The following is a 13362-nucleotide window of genomic DNA, read 5'->3' as shown; positions in this document are numbered from 1 at the left end:
CAACATCGACAACAATAATAACAGTGGTCAGCCACTGAGAACTTCCTGTGTGATGAGCTCCGTACAGATCTGCTCTCTCATCCTCACACCCACTCTGAGTTAGCGTTCTTACACCCATTTTATAATTGAGGAAACGGAGAGTTAAGGATTAAGCAACTTGCCCAAAATTATACAGTGTAGGGACCACATGTGCGCGCCTCTTAGATTCTGACCACAGGAGCATTGCTCATGGACAGCCCAGCTGCTGCCCTGAAATCCGTCTCCGCGAGGCCATGCTTTCCACGAGCTGCTCCCCGCCAGCAGCTGAGCCCGAAGGGGTGCGGGAGACAGGCAGCCACAGCTTTGCACTGGTAGGTGGGCGACTGTGGCTCGGGATCCCCGACTGCCTTGCTGAACTCCCAGAACCCCATTGCACCGTGAGATGCTACCTTGGCCTCCCTTCCTTCCCGCCTCCTTCACCTGGGCTCACACTGCTTCATGGTCTGACTGCTCTGCCAGCCTCCCCTGGCTCCCGCTCCGTGTTTCCTCACCCGCATTCCCGGAGAAATCTCATGCACAGCTAATCCCATCTTGGCATCGCTTTTGAAGGACCAGGAGGAACGCACACGGCTAAAAACCAGTAGTTTGAAGGCCTTCTGGTTGAACCCCAGTATCAGTTCTTCCTTCCACACTAATGGAACTTGAGCCTGCCTCCCAGAGTAGTCTGCATTCCCAGCCTCACTTGCACCTGCCTGTAGCCTCAAGCTAAGATCTGGCTGTAGGATCTGAATGCAGCTGGTCTGAGGGACTTCTGGGTTGTGTCCCTAAACCCTGGATGTGGTGGCCTGTCATGAACCCCGTGAAGCAGGGGACACCTCAGGGAGAGCAAAGCACAGAAAGAGCCCGGGCCTCTGACAGCTTCGCAGAGCAGAGCTGCATGCCTGCAAGGACTTCTACACCAGAGGGAAAGACTGGCATCTTGTTTAAATCACTGCTACTTTGAGCATCTGTTACATTTACACAGCCGAACCCAATATCCCAACCCACTCAGATTTGAATCTAGGCTTAGTGTCAAAGCTTTGGATTTTAAAGGTACTCCAAAGTCACATCATTTGTGGAAGGGATCCCAGCATGGAGGGAGGTAATTGGCAAGAGGCAGGAAGTGTAATGGTCAAGAGCCACTGTGAATGGGCCTCAGGTGGTGCCGGCACAAAGGAAGCACTGGTAGCTGTCATTACTATTACTGTTACCATCGTTGTTATTGAAGTCATTTAAGCAGGGGCATAACCAGATGAGCAGGAATGTGGAGCACTGTCTGCCACGGTCTGAAAGCCTGAACTAAGGCAGAGAAATACTTTACATAAGTTGTGGAGCAATAAGTTGACAAGATAGCAGGAAAAAGTTCAACCCCAAATCAGTGGAGGTGCTTTTCCCGCCCCACAGGTGAAGGCCCCTAGTCTGTGCACCAAGCATCAACTGCCCGTGGGCTTGAAGGGCTAGGGAAACGGAATCAGCCTCCGTGGCCGGGCATCGCCACCCCGCATCCCGAGCACGGTGGGTTTAGGGAGGGCTTCTCGTGGATACCAGGCCCATGGGAGGATCCTGGGAGTCAGCTCTTCCCCTCCCTCATCCTGGGTGCAGCTAGAGTTAGGGGCTCAGCACATCTGACCCGCCAACCCTGCTGGAGTGACCGGAGGACAGGATGGAACCGGCTCCTCAGCCCAGCCTCAAGAGTCTTCACAGCCTGGGGCATCCCACTTTCACACTCAGCCTGGTGGACTTCTCACCATCACCTCGAACCCCACCCTTGTAACTGTGCTGTTCTCTCGAGGCTTTCCCTCCATCTCCCTCTGGCCAGCTCCTATTCACGCTGCAATGCCCAGGTCCAATGTTACCCCTGTGAAGCTGAGCCTCCCCAGCTGCTGCATGCTTTGTGCTTCCTTCGCTCTCCTGGGGTCCTGCTCACGGGCACCTTTGACTGGACAGAGGGCTCCCAAAGAGCAGGGATCTCATCCGTTTGCCTTCTCTCCATCCGCAGAAGCCTGCGAGATGGTCGGCACAGGGAAGCGTTCAATAACTTTCCGATGGATGAACGAAGACTCAGGCCACTCATCCACAAGCCCAAAGTGTCGAGAGTGGAGCAGTCTACCCACGTGCTCATGCAGAAAATGACAGGGAATCATCCAAGGACACTTGTGACAGGTGAGGACTGTCCCTGTGGAGAGGGGCCGTGGGGACGGGATCGACGGGCGACTTCTGGGAGCTGAGTGCCAGGGCTGTGGGCATGTCAGCTCAAGAGCGCCCTGCTGTCAGCGTCCCCTGTGACAGAGCTGAGCCCGCTCTAGTGACGCAATGTCATCCATCCCTTACACCCAAGCGGGTCTTTCACTTTAGCTAATGCTGCAATGATAGTGCAGATGGGGAAACTGAGGCCCCAGAGCTGAAGAACCAAATTACCCGGTTCTAAAGGAGGAGTTTCTGACTTTCTGCTCTGCACGTGGGCCATGAACCTCTGCGCACTTGTGAAGAATATTCTGGACTTGGAGTGAGAATATCTGGGTTGGAGAGAGGTTTCCACTCCTTACTGGCTTTGTACTGATACCTCTCTCCCAGAGCCTCAGTGACTCATTTATAAAATGGCGATAAATAGTTTCCTGCCTGGTGACCTCACTGAGATGTTGGATCAGGAAGAAACATACATGAAAAGCTCTCCTAATTTATAAGGACTTCCTTCAAACACAGATTTTATTTCATGTTTTTATCTGAGGGTTGCAAATTAGATGAAAGACCAGGAGACCTAAAGTGTACACTCAGTAAAGTTATGATTTAAAAAGAAAAAAATACTTGGGAAAAAGCTTGCAGGTAAGACAAGCATCACTAAAAGATTGTCTAATAACCGGTGGGCTGTGGGGCAGGGGTTTTTGTCTTATCTTGTGTTTGCCTTTTAAAATCTATTTAATCTGACCTGCTGACTTGAGGACATGCACACGCACACACACACCACACAAACACACACACCACACACATACACAATACGCACACCCACACACACCACACCACACATCACACCCTTCACACACATACCACACTCAGCTTGGCCAGACTTTTTGCCAACACAGTAGGAAAATCCTAGTTTTGGGCATAGCTTCTTGGACAGAAGGTATTATGATTATTATTACTATCTACCACCAAAAACAAAAATGGGAAAATATTTGCCTCATATATGGTAACTATTGGATTTGTATACTTAACATAAAAGAGCACTTAAAAATGAATAAATCAGGAAAAATTTTTTAACAGAAAAATGGACAAGGCCCAAGGTAAGAAATGTAAATGCCCAATAAGCATTCAAATAAACCCTAACCATGTTAGAGACAAAAGAAATGCAAGTTAAAATAAGAAAATATAATGTTTTGTCTATAAAACCAAGAAAAATAAGAAATACAGCAATATCTATCAAAAGCCACAAAAGCACATTTCACCACAGAAATTTTACTTCTAAGAAGATATGCTAAATAACTAAGAAAATGCTCAAAGATTTAGCTGCAAGAATGTTCACCCCTTATGGGTTGTCTATTACGTGAAGGATTGGGTGTAACTGACAGAACTAGTGATAAGGGATTGGGTAAAAAGAAATCCTGACATCTTCTTTTGCTGGGTTACTTGAGAGCCAGCCAAAGTGGTGATCTCAAGGACACACACACGAGCAGGCAAACGCACACCGCATACACGCACAGGCACATGTTCTAGCAGGGTGTACACAGAAGGTCACATGTTTAATCTCTAGGCGTGAGATTATGGCTGACTTTTATGGGCTTTTCCCCTCATCTTTATTTTTGTGCTTTATCTGCTGTGACCATGTAAAATATCTATAATAAGGAGAAGTTTGGGAATGCTCTCATTGGTAGAGTGGCCTTCTCCCACGTTGTCTTCTTACGTGAAGCATGGAGAGGTCAGGTGACTGCAAAGATGCCACGGCTGGCCACGGGCGCCGAGGTGTGGACTCAGGTTTGCCTGCTTCCTTCCGCAGCCAGTGCTTTCTGCACTCAGTGTGTGCCCCTAACTGGCTGTGGGGAGCAGTGTGCATTTGGAAATGGGGCATTCTCTCTGGTTCCTTAGAGAGTGGAGTTTCCAGATGCTTCCCTTCAAGGCGTGGAGTGATTGTGAGTGAGGGGCCTTTGGCATCTCTCTGGTGCTCTATTCAAACCAGGCTGGTTAGAACCCATCAGACATGGTCCTCTTTCCAGGAGCTCTGCAGCATCCCAGAGGCCCAAAGCAGCCCACCCCCGACAATTCAGAGCTACCTGGGGCCTCCAGGAGCCACAGTTTAGTATGTGTGAATTTGCGGGACCCCCAGCTCTGTGAGGCTGAGCACTGGGTGGGGAGGAGCAGGAGCCAGGGACCTTTGGACTGCCCTGCCTGTGCACCTCATGAGCTGGGAGACCTTGGACAAGTCCATTTGCCTGGCTAAGTCTAAGTTTCTCCAGCTTCAAAACGGGGATAGAATTTTCTACCCCGTGGAGACCTTGAATGCCACACTAAGGATCCCAGGTTTATTCCAGTGGAGGAAAACTTGGCAAGTGATTCTGCCAAGCAGAATTCCAAGGAATTCATTCCACCCATGAGGATTGGCTGGGGCCTCAGCTGCAGCAGACAAGGCCGAGCTTGAAGGATTTCCACTGTAGAGAGCACGTTCCCAGCTCAGAGAGAGAGAGGCGGAGGGGGAAGCATGGCATCTGATTCTTCTCTGGCCCTGGATCAGTGCTGTGATGACCTTGGGGTCGGGGTCACGTCAGCCTCCCCGACACGAGGAGTTTCTCAATTTAGGGATCCTACAGTGGCCAGGCAAGAAGGAGTGAGGCCCCTGCCTTCATAGTTAGCAGACGCCTTGCTGCACCCTGCGGATTTGGAAGAGGCAGAGCTCTCTCTGGGGAAGTTTTTTCCTGATGCTTTTGGAGAATAGGAGCCATGTCTGAAAGACAAGAGATTTCTTCGCTAAACTCTCTGTGGGCCCGCAAGTGTTTTCTCTCTTACACTGTGATCCTTCAGAGAGTTAGAAAAGTTTGTTATTCTTCTAAACCACTGAGATATGGAAGATGGGCTTGTTACCCCATTTTATGCACAGGACACATACTGCAGCGTGGAGCAGTTAGGTGGCCCTCCCCTAGTCATAGCCTGTTTGTGGTGGACCCAGGAATTTTAGTTCTGCCTTCTAAGCCAGTGACTTTTTCACAGCCTGCCCACACCCATGATGATATTCTGTAAACCTCTAAGCCCCGGGTGAAATACTTAGGCAAATTCACCAGTTATTTTACCCTCAAAACGAGTTTATTTAGGAATAACCCAAACAATTGCAATTCAGGATGTGCATGCTACAGCAAACCACAGGCAAATCCAGAAAACAGAGAGGAGTTGCTTTTATAGAGAAAAGGGGGAGTAGGGAGGGGCTGTTCTAAATACAAGTCCACTGGGGGGGAAGCAATAGTGCAGGGCAGCAATGGCTTCTCATTGGCTGAGCTGCGGTGTTTCTCATTGGCTGAGCTGTGGCATTTCTTATTGGCTGAGCTGCCACATTTCTCATTGGCTGAGCTGCAGCATTTCTCATTGGCTGAGCAGTGGTGTTTCTCATTGGCTGAGCTGTGGCATTTCTCATTGGCTGAGCTGTGGTGTTTCTCTTTGGCTGAGCTGTGGCATTTCTCATTGGCTGACCTGCCACATTTCTCATTAGCTGAGCTGCGGTGTTTCTCATTGGCTGAGCTGTGGCATTTCTCATTGGCTGAGCTGCCACATTTCTCATTGGCTGAGCTGCAGCATTTCTCATTGGCTGAGCTGTGGTGTTTCTCATTGGCTGAGCTGTGGCGTTTCTCATTGGCTGAGCTGTGGTGTTTCTCATTGGCTGAGCTGTGGCATTTCTCATTGGCTGACCTGCCACATTTCTCATTAGCTGAGCTGCGGTGTTTCTCATTGGCTGAGCTGTGGCATTTCTCATTGGCTGAGCTGTGGTGTTTCTCATTGGCTGAGCTGTGGCGTTTCTCATTGGCTGAGCTGTGGCATTTCTCATTGACTGAGCTGCAGTGTTTCTCATCGGCTGGGCTGTTGCTGGGTAGAGAGAGAAATCTTCCTTTAGTAGTAAAGTAGTTGTACTTCCTGTTGAGATGTAAGTGTAGGTTTCTTTCCATTTGGTGTCATTGACAATGTACGATAGGGCATGAGAGCTCGCCCTACCAGCCTTCCCGACTCCAATTTAGTTAAAGTTTCTTTTATTACTTTCCACAAAATGATGATTTTTCCACTTACTGGTTGTGTGATCTTGAGCATGTTATTAATAGAATGGCCAGATAAAATGCAGTTAAATTTGAATTTCAGATAAACAACAGTTTTTTAAAAACTTTTTATTGAGATTATGATAGTTTACAACCTTGTGAAATTTCAGTTGTACGTTATTTTTTGTCACTCATGTTGCAGGTGCACGCCTTCACCCTTTGTGCCCACCCTCCACTCCCCCTTTCCCCTGGTAACCACTAATCTGTTCTCTTTGTCCACATGTTTAACTTCCTCATATGAGTGGAGTCATGCAGAGATTGTCTGTCTCTATCTGGCTTATTTCACTTAACATAATATCCTCAAGGTGCATCCATGTTGTTGTGAATACAACGATTTTATCCTAACAAATAGTTTTTTAATATAAGTTTGTCTCATGCAATATTTGCTAACTCTGGTGCTATAGAGTGAATGTTTGTGTTTCCCCCAAAATTCACATATTGAAATCCTAACCCCCAAGGTGATGGTGTTAGGAGGTGATTGGCTCATAAGGGTGGAGCCCTCATGACTGGGATTAGTGCCCTTATGAAAGAGACCCCAGAGAGCTCCCTTGCCCCTTCCACCATGTGAGGACACAGCAAAAAGAAACTGTCTGTGAACCAAGAAGTGGGTTCTCACTAGACATCAAGTCTTTTGGTGGCTTGATCTTGGACTTCCAGCCTCCAGAACTGTGAGAAATAAACGTCTGTTGTTTGTAAGTTCCCCAGTCTCTGGCATTTTATTATAGCTGCCCGAGCAGACTAAGACACCCAGCAACTCTAGTTATTCCTCTAAAGTAAAAACGTAAAAGGCCAAACGGGGCTATTGTGAAGAGTAACTGTGATAATGCATTAAAGAATCTGCCACCAAATAGCATTCAATGAATGTCAGAAGAGAAAATACCAGTCCCCGTAGAAGGCCACATAAATGGTCTCTGGCCCTCTCCCCTCACCTTGGAACACTTCACACCCAGGGCTTGGTAAAACTTTTTCTGTAAAGGGACAAATAGTAAACATTTTAGGCCTTGTCAGCCAAACATACAATCTCTGTTGCAACTGCTCAGCTCTGCTGTGCTGCACAAAAGCAGCCAGAGACACTATGTAACAAATGGTTATGGCTGTGTGCCAGTAAATATTATAAAAACAGGCAGGGGCTAGATTTGGCCAGGGGGAGTTTCTGACTCCTGCCCTCCCGGTGGTAACTGGGTGCCGGTTGAGTGATCTGATCCTTGGTCTCCAGCTTCTGTCTGTACTTGCTCATCAGTCACTAATCGCCAAGCACAGGTGTTTTGTCCTCGTTTGTCGGAAAACCACACACACAGCTGTGGAGACCACAGGCCTGGGGCCAAGCTCGCCTGAGGAGCTTGAAGTTGCCTGCCCACCCCAAAGTTGATGAGCGGTCCTTGTTACTCCAAAGCTGCCCTTTCCACTAGCACAGACATGAGGTCGGCCCGGCCCAGCCAACGGCCAAGGATGCAATTGCCCCACTCTCCATCCAGCAATTGCCATGGCAACCCCTGCTGTATCTGCCTCCTCCTCCAGCTCAGCGCTGAGGGATGTGATATTGGAAAACCAAGTCCCTGGGCAAAAGACAACCAGTTTCACCAATCTTTAGAGCAGTCATTGGGCCCAGGAGATCATGGGAAGAGTTAAAAGAAATAATATAAGGCCAATAATAATTATGCTAAAAGCAATATTGAAATTATCTGTTGTGTTCATATAGGACTCCCGATCAACCATCTCAGTTTCTCTCTACCATCTTTAGCGCTTCCTCTAGTCGTTCATTCATTTAGCACCTCCCTGTGCCAGGAACTGTTCCAGGCCCTGGGGTTTCAATGACAAAGCTGACAGACATTGTCTCTGCCCTCAAGCACCTTATGCTTTAGTGCAGGGCTGTGGGGAGCCAAAGAAATAAAATAATTACAACTTGTGACAAGTGCAGGGAAGGGAAAACACAGGGAGCAGAGTAAGAGATGAATGTCTGTGGGGTAAACCTACCTAGGTTGAAAGGGAGAGCAGGCCTCTCAAAGGAGGTGACATTGAAGCTAACAGCCTGAAGGGTTGAAATGAGTCATCTCTGCAAAGATCAGGGGGAAGGGAACCTCAGGCAGTAGGAATAGCATGTGCAAAGGCCCTGAGGCAAGGAAGACTGTGTTCAAGGAAGGAAAAGGAGATCAACATGACTGGAGTATACTGAATAAGGAGGAGAGTGGTAGTAGATGAAGATGAGGGGAGATCACCAAGCACATTTCAGTTACAGTAAGTGTATCTGTCAGTACCATAGATTGAATGTTTGTGTCCCCCCTACAATTCATAGGTTGAAGCCTTAATCCCCAAGGTGATGGTATTTGGAGGTGGGGCCTTTGGGGGTAATTAGGCTTAGATGAGGTCTGAGAGGGCAGACCGCATGATGGGATTAGTGTCCTCATTAGAACAGTAAGAGACTAGAGCTTGCTGGCTCTCTGCCATGTGAGGACACAGCGAGAAGGCGGTTGTTTACAAGCCAGGAAGAGCACTCTCACCAGAACTGGACGGTGCCGGCACCCTGATCCCAGACTTCCCCGCTCTTTCCCGTTATTTAAGCTGGTCTGCGGGACTTTGTTACAGCAGCCCCAGCTGGCTGAGACAGTCAGTGTCCAGAGAGACAAACCGTTCCAGGTACTTCAGAGGGAGGTTAATAGAGGGAATTGGTTACAAAGTGTTGGAAGGGTTAGAAGAACAAAAACGAAATGTGGTTGAGGATAGAGGAGCAAAAGAAAAGGATTGTTTCCCAGAGGCCAGGAAGGCGCCACTGTCCCTGGCCTGGGGCCCATGAGCCCACACTGGTTGTGAGCTGCCCTCCCACCCTTATCAGGCAAATGAGCAAATCAAGGCAGAACTTTTCAATAAAAGGACACAGTTTTTATTATTTACAGCCCCCGAACAAATAATAAACCAGCTTAAAAAAATGAAATGAATGACATAATGAATAAATGCTAAAATAAATCAACAAAGAGTGCCTACAAATCCTCAAGAAAAAGAGGAACAACCAATAGGAAATTAGGTCAGGACTATTAACGAGCAGATCCCCCCAAAAGAAACATAAATGGATCCTAAACATATGGCAAGATGCTCACAGCGCTGATGATAAGAGAAACAGAAAATAAACTACAGAATACTGTTATCCATCAGATTGGTAAAGATCAGAGTTTGAGAGTGCCATGACATGGGGGGAGGGGCTGAGTCCACGCGCCCCTGTGTTTCTGGTGTGGTGTGAATTGGTCCCACGTCTGAGGAGGCCAATTGGCCACGCCCATCATACCTGGAGCAGGCAGCCTCTCTGACCTGCCATTCCCACTCCAAGTGTTCATCCTCCAGCTGAGCTGGCAGCTGGGGAATTGATGTGTGTACCGGGATGCTTGCCACAGCACTATCGGAAATGACTTCAGTGCCCATTGGTAGCAGGCTGGTTAAACGAGTTACAGAATAAGATGGGGCAGAAAAAACAGTGAGGAAGCTCTCTGTGTACTGAAAAGGAAATTCCTCCAAAAATATTTTTAATGGAGAAAAAGGAAGGTGCAATACGGCAGTTCTGGTCCGACCAAAAGCCATTCCAAGCCAGGATTAGAAGTTCAAAACGTGGGGCCAGCCACATGGTCGAGTGGTTAAGTTCACGTGCTCTGCTTCGGTGGCCCAGGGTTTCGGATCCTGGGCACAGACATGGCACCGCTCATCAGGCCACGCTGAGGCGGCATCCCACATAGCACAGCCAGAAGGACCCACAACTAGAATATACAACTGTGTATTTGGGGGCTTTGGGGAGAAAAAGAAGAAGAAGAAAACAGTACAAAATGTGTATTGGGGAAGGGGGAAGGAGAATGGGAGTTGGGCAGCCTACAGGCTGGGGTGCAGGTCTCACCCCTGTGGGAGGAGGAGGAGAGGTTAGGAAGAGTCTTGGATAGCAGTGCAGGTACAAGAAAGGTTTCACAGGTGATGGAGAATCCCCAGGCCAAAATGGCCTGGGGGGGAGTTTCCTGTCTCACTGGAGGAACAGGCCTGCCTCATGCCCCTGCTGGCAGTCAAGGGCCGGGAGCATCCTGCTGGGGCCAGGCCTCAGGGAAACAAGGCGGTGGATCCAGAGAACAGCGGCCTGGGTGTTAGCCAACTGTGCTCCTGAAGCAGGGCAGGAGGCTGCTTGGCGCAATTTCATGGCCATCACACGCAGGATGCTGTGTGTAACGTGTACTGTTTACGTGGGGAAATGTTTATGTACGTTCGTAATGTGTAGCACATCCCTGGAGGATGCAAGGACCTTAGGAGCAGCAGCTGCCTCCGGAAACTGGCCAACAGGAAAGGGAGAGAGACTCCACTGTAAGCCTTGTGTGCTTTATTATTATTATTATTTTTTTTTTTTTGGTGAGGAAGATTGTCCCTGAACTAACATCTGTGCCATCTTCCTCTATTTTGTATGTGGGATGCCTCCATGGCCTGGCTTGATGAGCGGTGCGTAGGTCCACGCCTGGGATCTGAACCAGCCAACCCCGGGCTGCCAAAGCAGAGCATGCAAAGTTAACCACTATGCCACTGGGCCGGCCCCAGCCTGTGTGCTTTAAAGACGTTGTACCGTGTACACATATCACCTAGTCCAAAAAATAAGTCAAAAATAAAAATGGAAATGAAGACATGGGGATGTTAAGACATGGGAATGGCTGAGGTTACCTAGGGTGGGGGTCTGAAGGGGACAGGAGAAGAGGGCTGGGACCAGTGTCCAGAGGAAGGGGAGAGGAGGCAGGCCTGCCAATGAACTGGGCCAGACCAGAGAAGCAGGAGGGAACCCCAAGCGGACAGCGCCCCAGAATTCAGTCAACTGTGTCAAGCGCAGCTGAGCGCTCAGTGGGGAGAGGACAGAGGCTCATCCATCGGGTGGGGCAACGCGAGGGTCATTGGTGACCTCAGCAAGAGCTGGCTTGGGTGGAAGCGAGGTCTCGGAGGAGCGAGTGGGAGATAAGGAAGTGGAGACGCGTGCCTAGGCACCACTTTCACATTCGCCTTCCAGGGGACCAGGGAGTGGGCAGGAAGCTAAGGAGGGGTTTTTAAATTATAATTTGGGAGGTAACAGAGCATGCTGTGTGCTTATGGTGACAATCTAACTGGAAGAGCAGGAAGACTTATGCAGAGAAGAAGGGAAAGTCAGAGGGGCCAAGCCCAGAGGGTGAGAGAAAATGGACTCAGAGATGGTAGGAAGGTTGCTCAAAGTTGCACAGCTCACTAGTGTCCCCAGCTTTTTTCCTCCTCATTTGAGAGAAAAAATAAGAAGTTGGGTTTCTTTTTCAGATTCAAATATAGGACATTTCCCAAAGTTTATCTGAGGAGTTGAAACTGAAATAAGACATTGAAATAAAACATCTCTAGAGGGAAAATAATTTGCAAGCGGGAGACCAGCCGGTTCAGCGTCGGGAAGGGCCCGGAGCTTCCAGGTGAGGACGCACCGCAGTGGCAGTGAAAGCTCCTCTGCTGCGGGGCCACCTCCAGAAAGGTTTTCTCTGTCTGCTTTTTAATCCACCTCACCTTTTTCAAAAAACAGGCTAACTAGAAATCAGCTTCAGGTAGTTCAGGTCAATAACCCAAGTCAGTCATAAAATTTTGGAAATAAAAACTCTCCGGTGTGAAAATTAAATTAGATGAAGTATGGACATTTGCTCAGCTTAGATCCCGACCCATGGCAATCGTTCAGTAAATGGTAGTCGTTAGGACAATATCAGCCTGTGATTAATGGAAATTCATGTCACAGAAAATTCCGAACTTAGAAGTTGATGCGTCTATTCACTACTGGGTACTCAGAGTCTACACTGGGGCTTCACGTCCACAGGTCTACACAGGGTCCACGCCTGCAGAAGGTGCTTAATCCATGTTTGTTGAATGATGAACCTGACCTTAGCCCCCCATTCCCGTTGTCAAAACCCAACCTTGTCATCACCAGTGACGGTGACCCCTCAGTAATCACGACCCTAATCCCCAACCGCCAAACTCGAATCACAACCCTTGCTCCCAACCGCTGAACCCTTGCGGCACTAGGAACCCCGGGCCTCCCTCACCCAGTCTCTCCTCCACCCTCACTGGCGACCACCTCAGGCCTCTCCTCCCTCCAGACTCCGCCAGCTCCTCCTCCAGCCTCGTTCCATGACCTGGCCATGCTCCTTCTCAGGGCACAGATGTGCACCAGACCCCAAACCCTCCCCTCTCTCCATCCTCCTCTTTCCCTCTCTAATGGATCATCCCAGCCCTCCCTCTCTCTATCATCCTCTTTCCCTCCCTAATGGATCATCCCAGCCCTCCCCTCTCTCCATCCCCCTCTTTCCCTCCCTAATGGATCATCCCAGCCCTCCCCCCTCTCTATCATCCTCTTTCCCTCTCTAATGGATCATCCCAGCCCTCCCCTCTCTCCATCCCCCTCTTTCCCTCCCTAATGGATCATCCCAGCCCTCCCCTCTCTCCATCCCCCTCTTTCCCTCCCTAATGGATCATCCCAGCCCTCCCCTCTCTCCATCCCCCTCTTTCCCTCCCTAATGGACCATCCCAGCCCTCCCCTCTCTCCATCCTCCTCTTTCCGTCTCTAAGGCATTATTCCCATTAGCACTGTTATCTTGGGGATCTACACTTGAGATCCCAGCCCAGCCCCTTCCCTGAACTCCAGACTCATTTCCGGTGTCCTCAAGAGCCGCACTTAAATGTCCACTAGCCGTCTTAATCCATCGGGTCCAGAGCCGCAGGGCTGAGCGCGCCCTCACAGTTTCCTTCCCAGCTCATCTCAGGCCTGCAGCCTGGGGTGGTCCTGGCGCCTCCTCCACCCACACCCTCTGCCTTCACTTCCTCCCCTGTGCTGGCGGCCTGGCTGTTCCTGGGCCTGAAGACAGGCTCCCACTCCCCGGGCCAGGCACGGCTGCTCCTTTCTGAGCCGAACCTCCGTAGACATCGCAGGGCTGCTCCCTCACCTCCCTGACCCCGGCCGTCTCCTCAGGGAGGCTTCTCCACAGCCTCGACAGCTGAGTCTGCGCGTGGGCTCGGCCCTGCTGTTCCCCTCCCGGGTATACTCAGTAGACCTGCT

This window comes from Equus asinus, chromosome 6, assembly GCF_041296235.1.
Source record: "Equus asinus isolate D_3611 breed Donkey chromosome 6, EquAss-T2T_v2, whole genome shotgun sequence".
In the NCBI taxonomy this organism is placed as follows: Eukaryota; Metazoa; Chordata; class Mammalia; order Perissodactyla; family Equidae; genus Equus; species Equus asinus.
Note: the sequence above shows the minus strand (reverse complement) of the source record.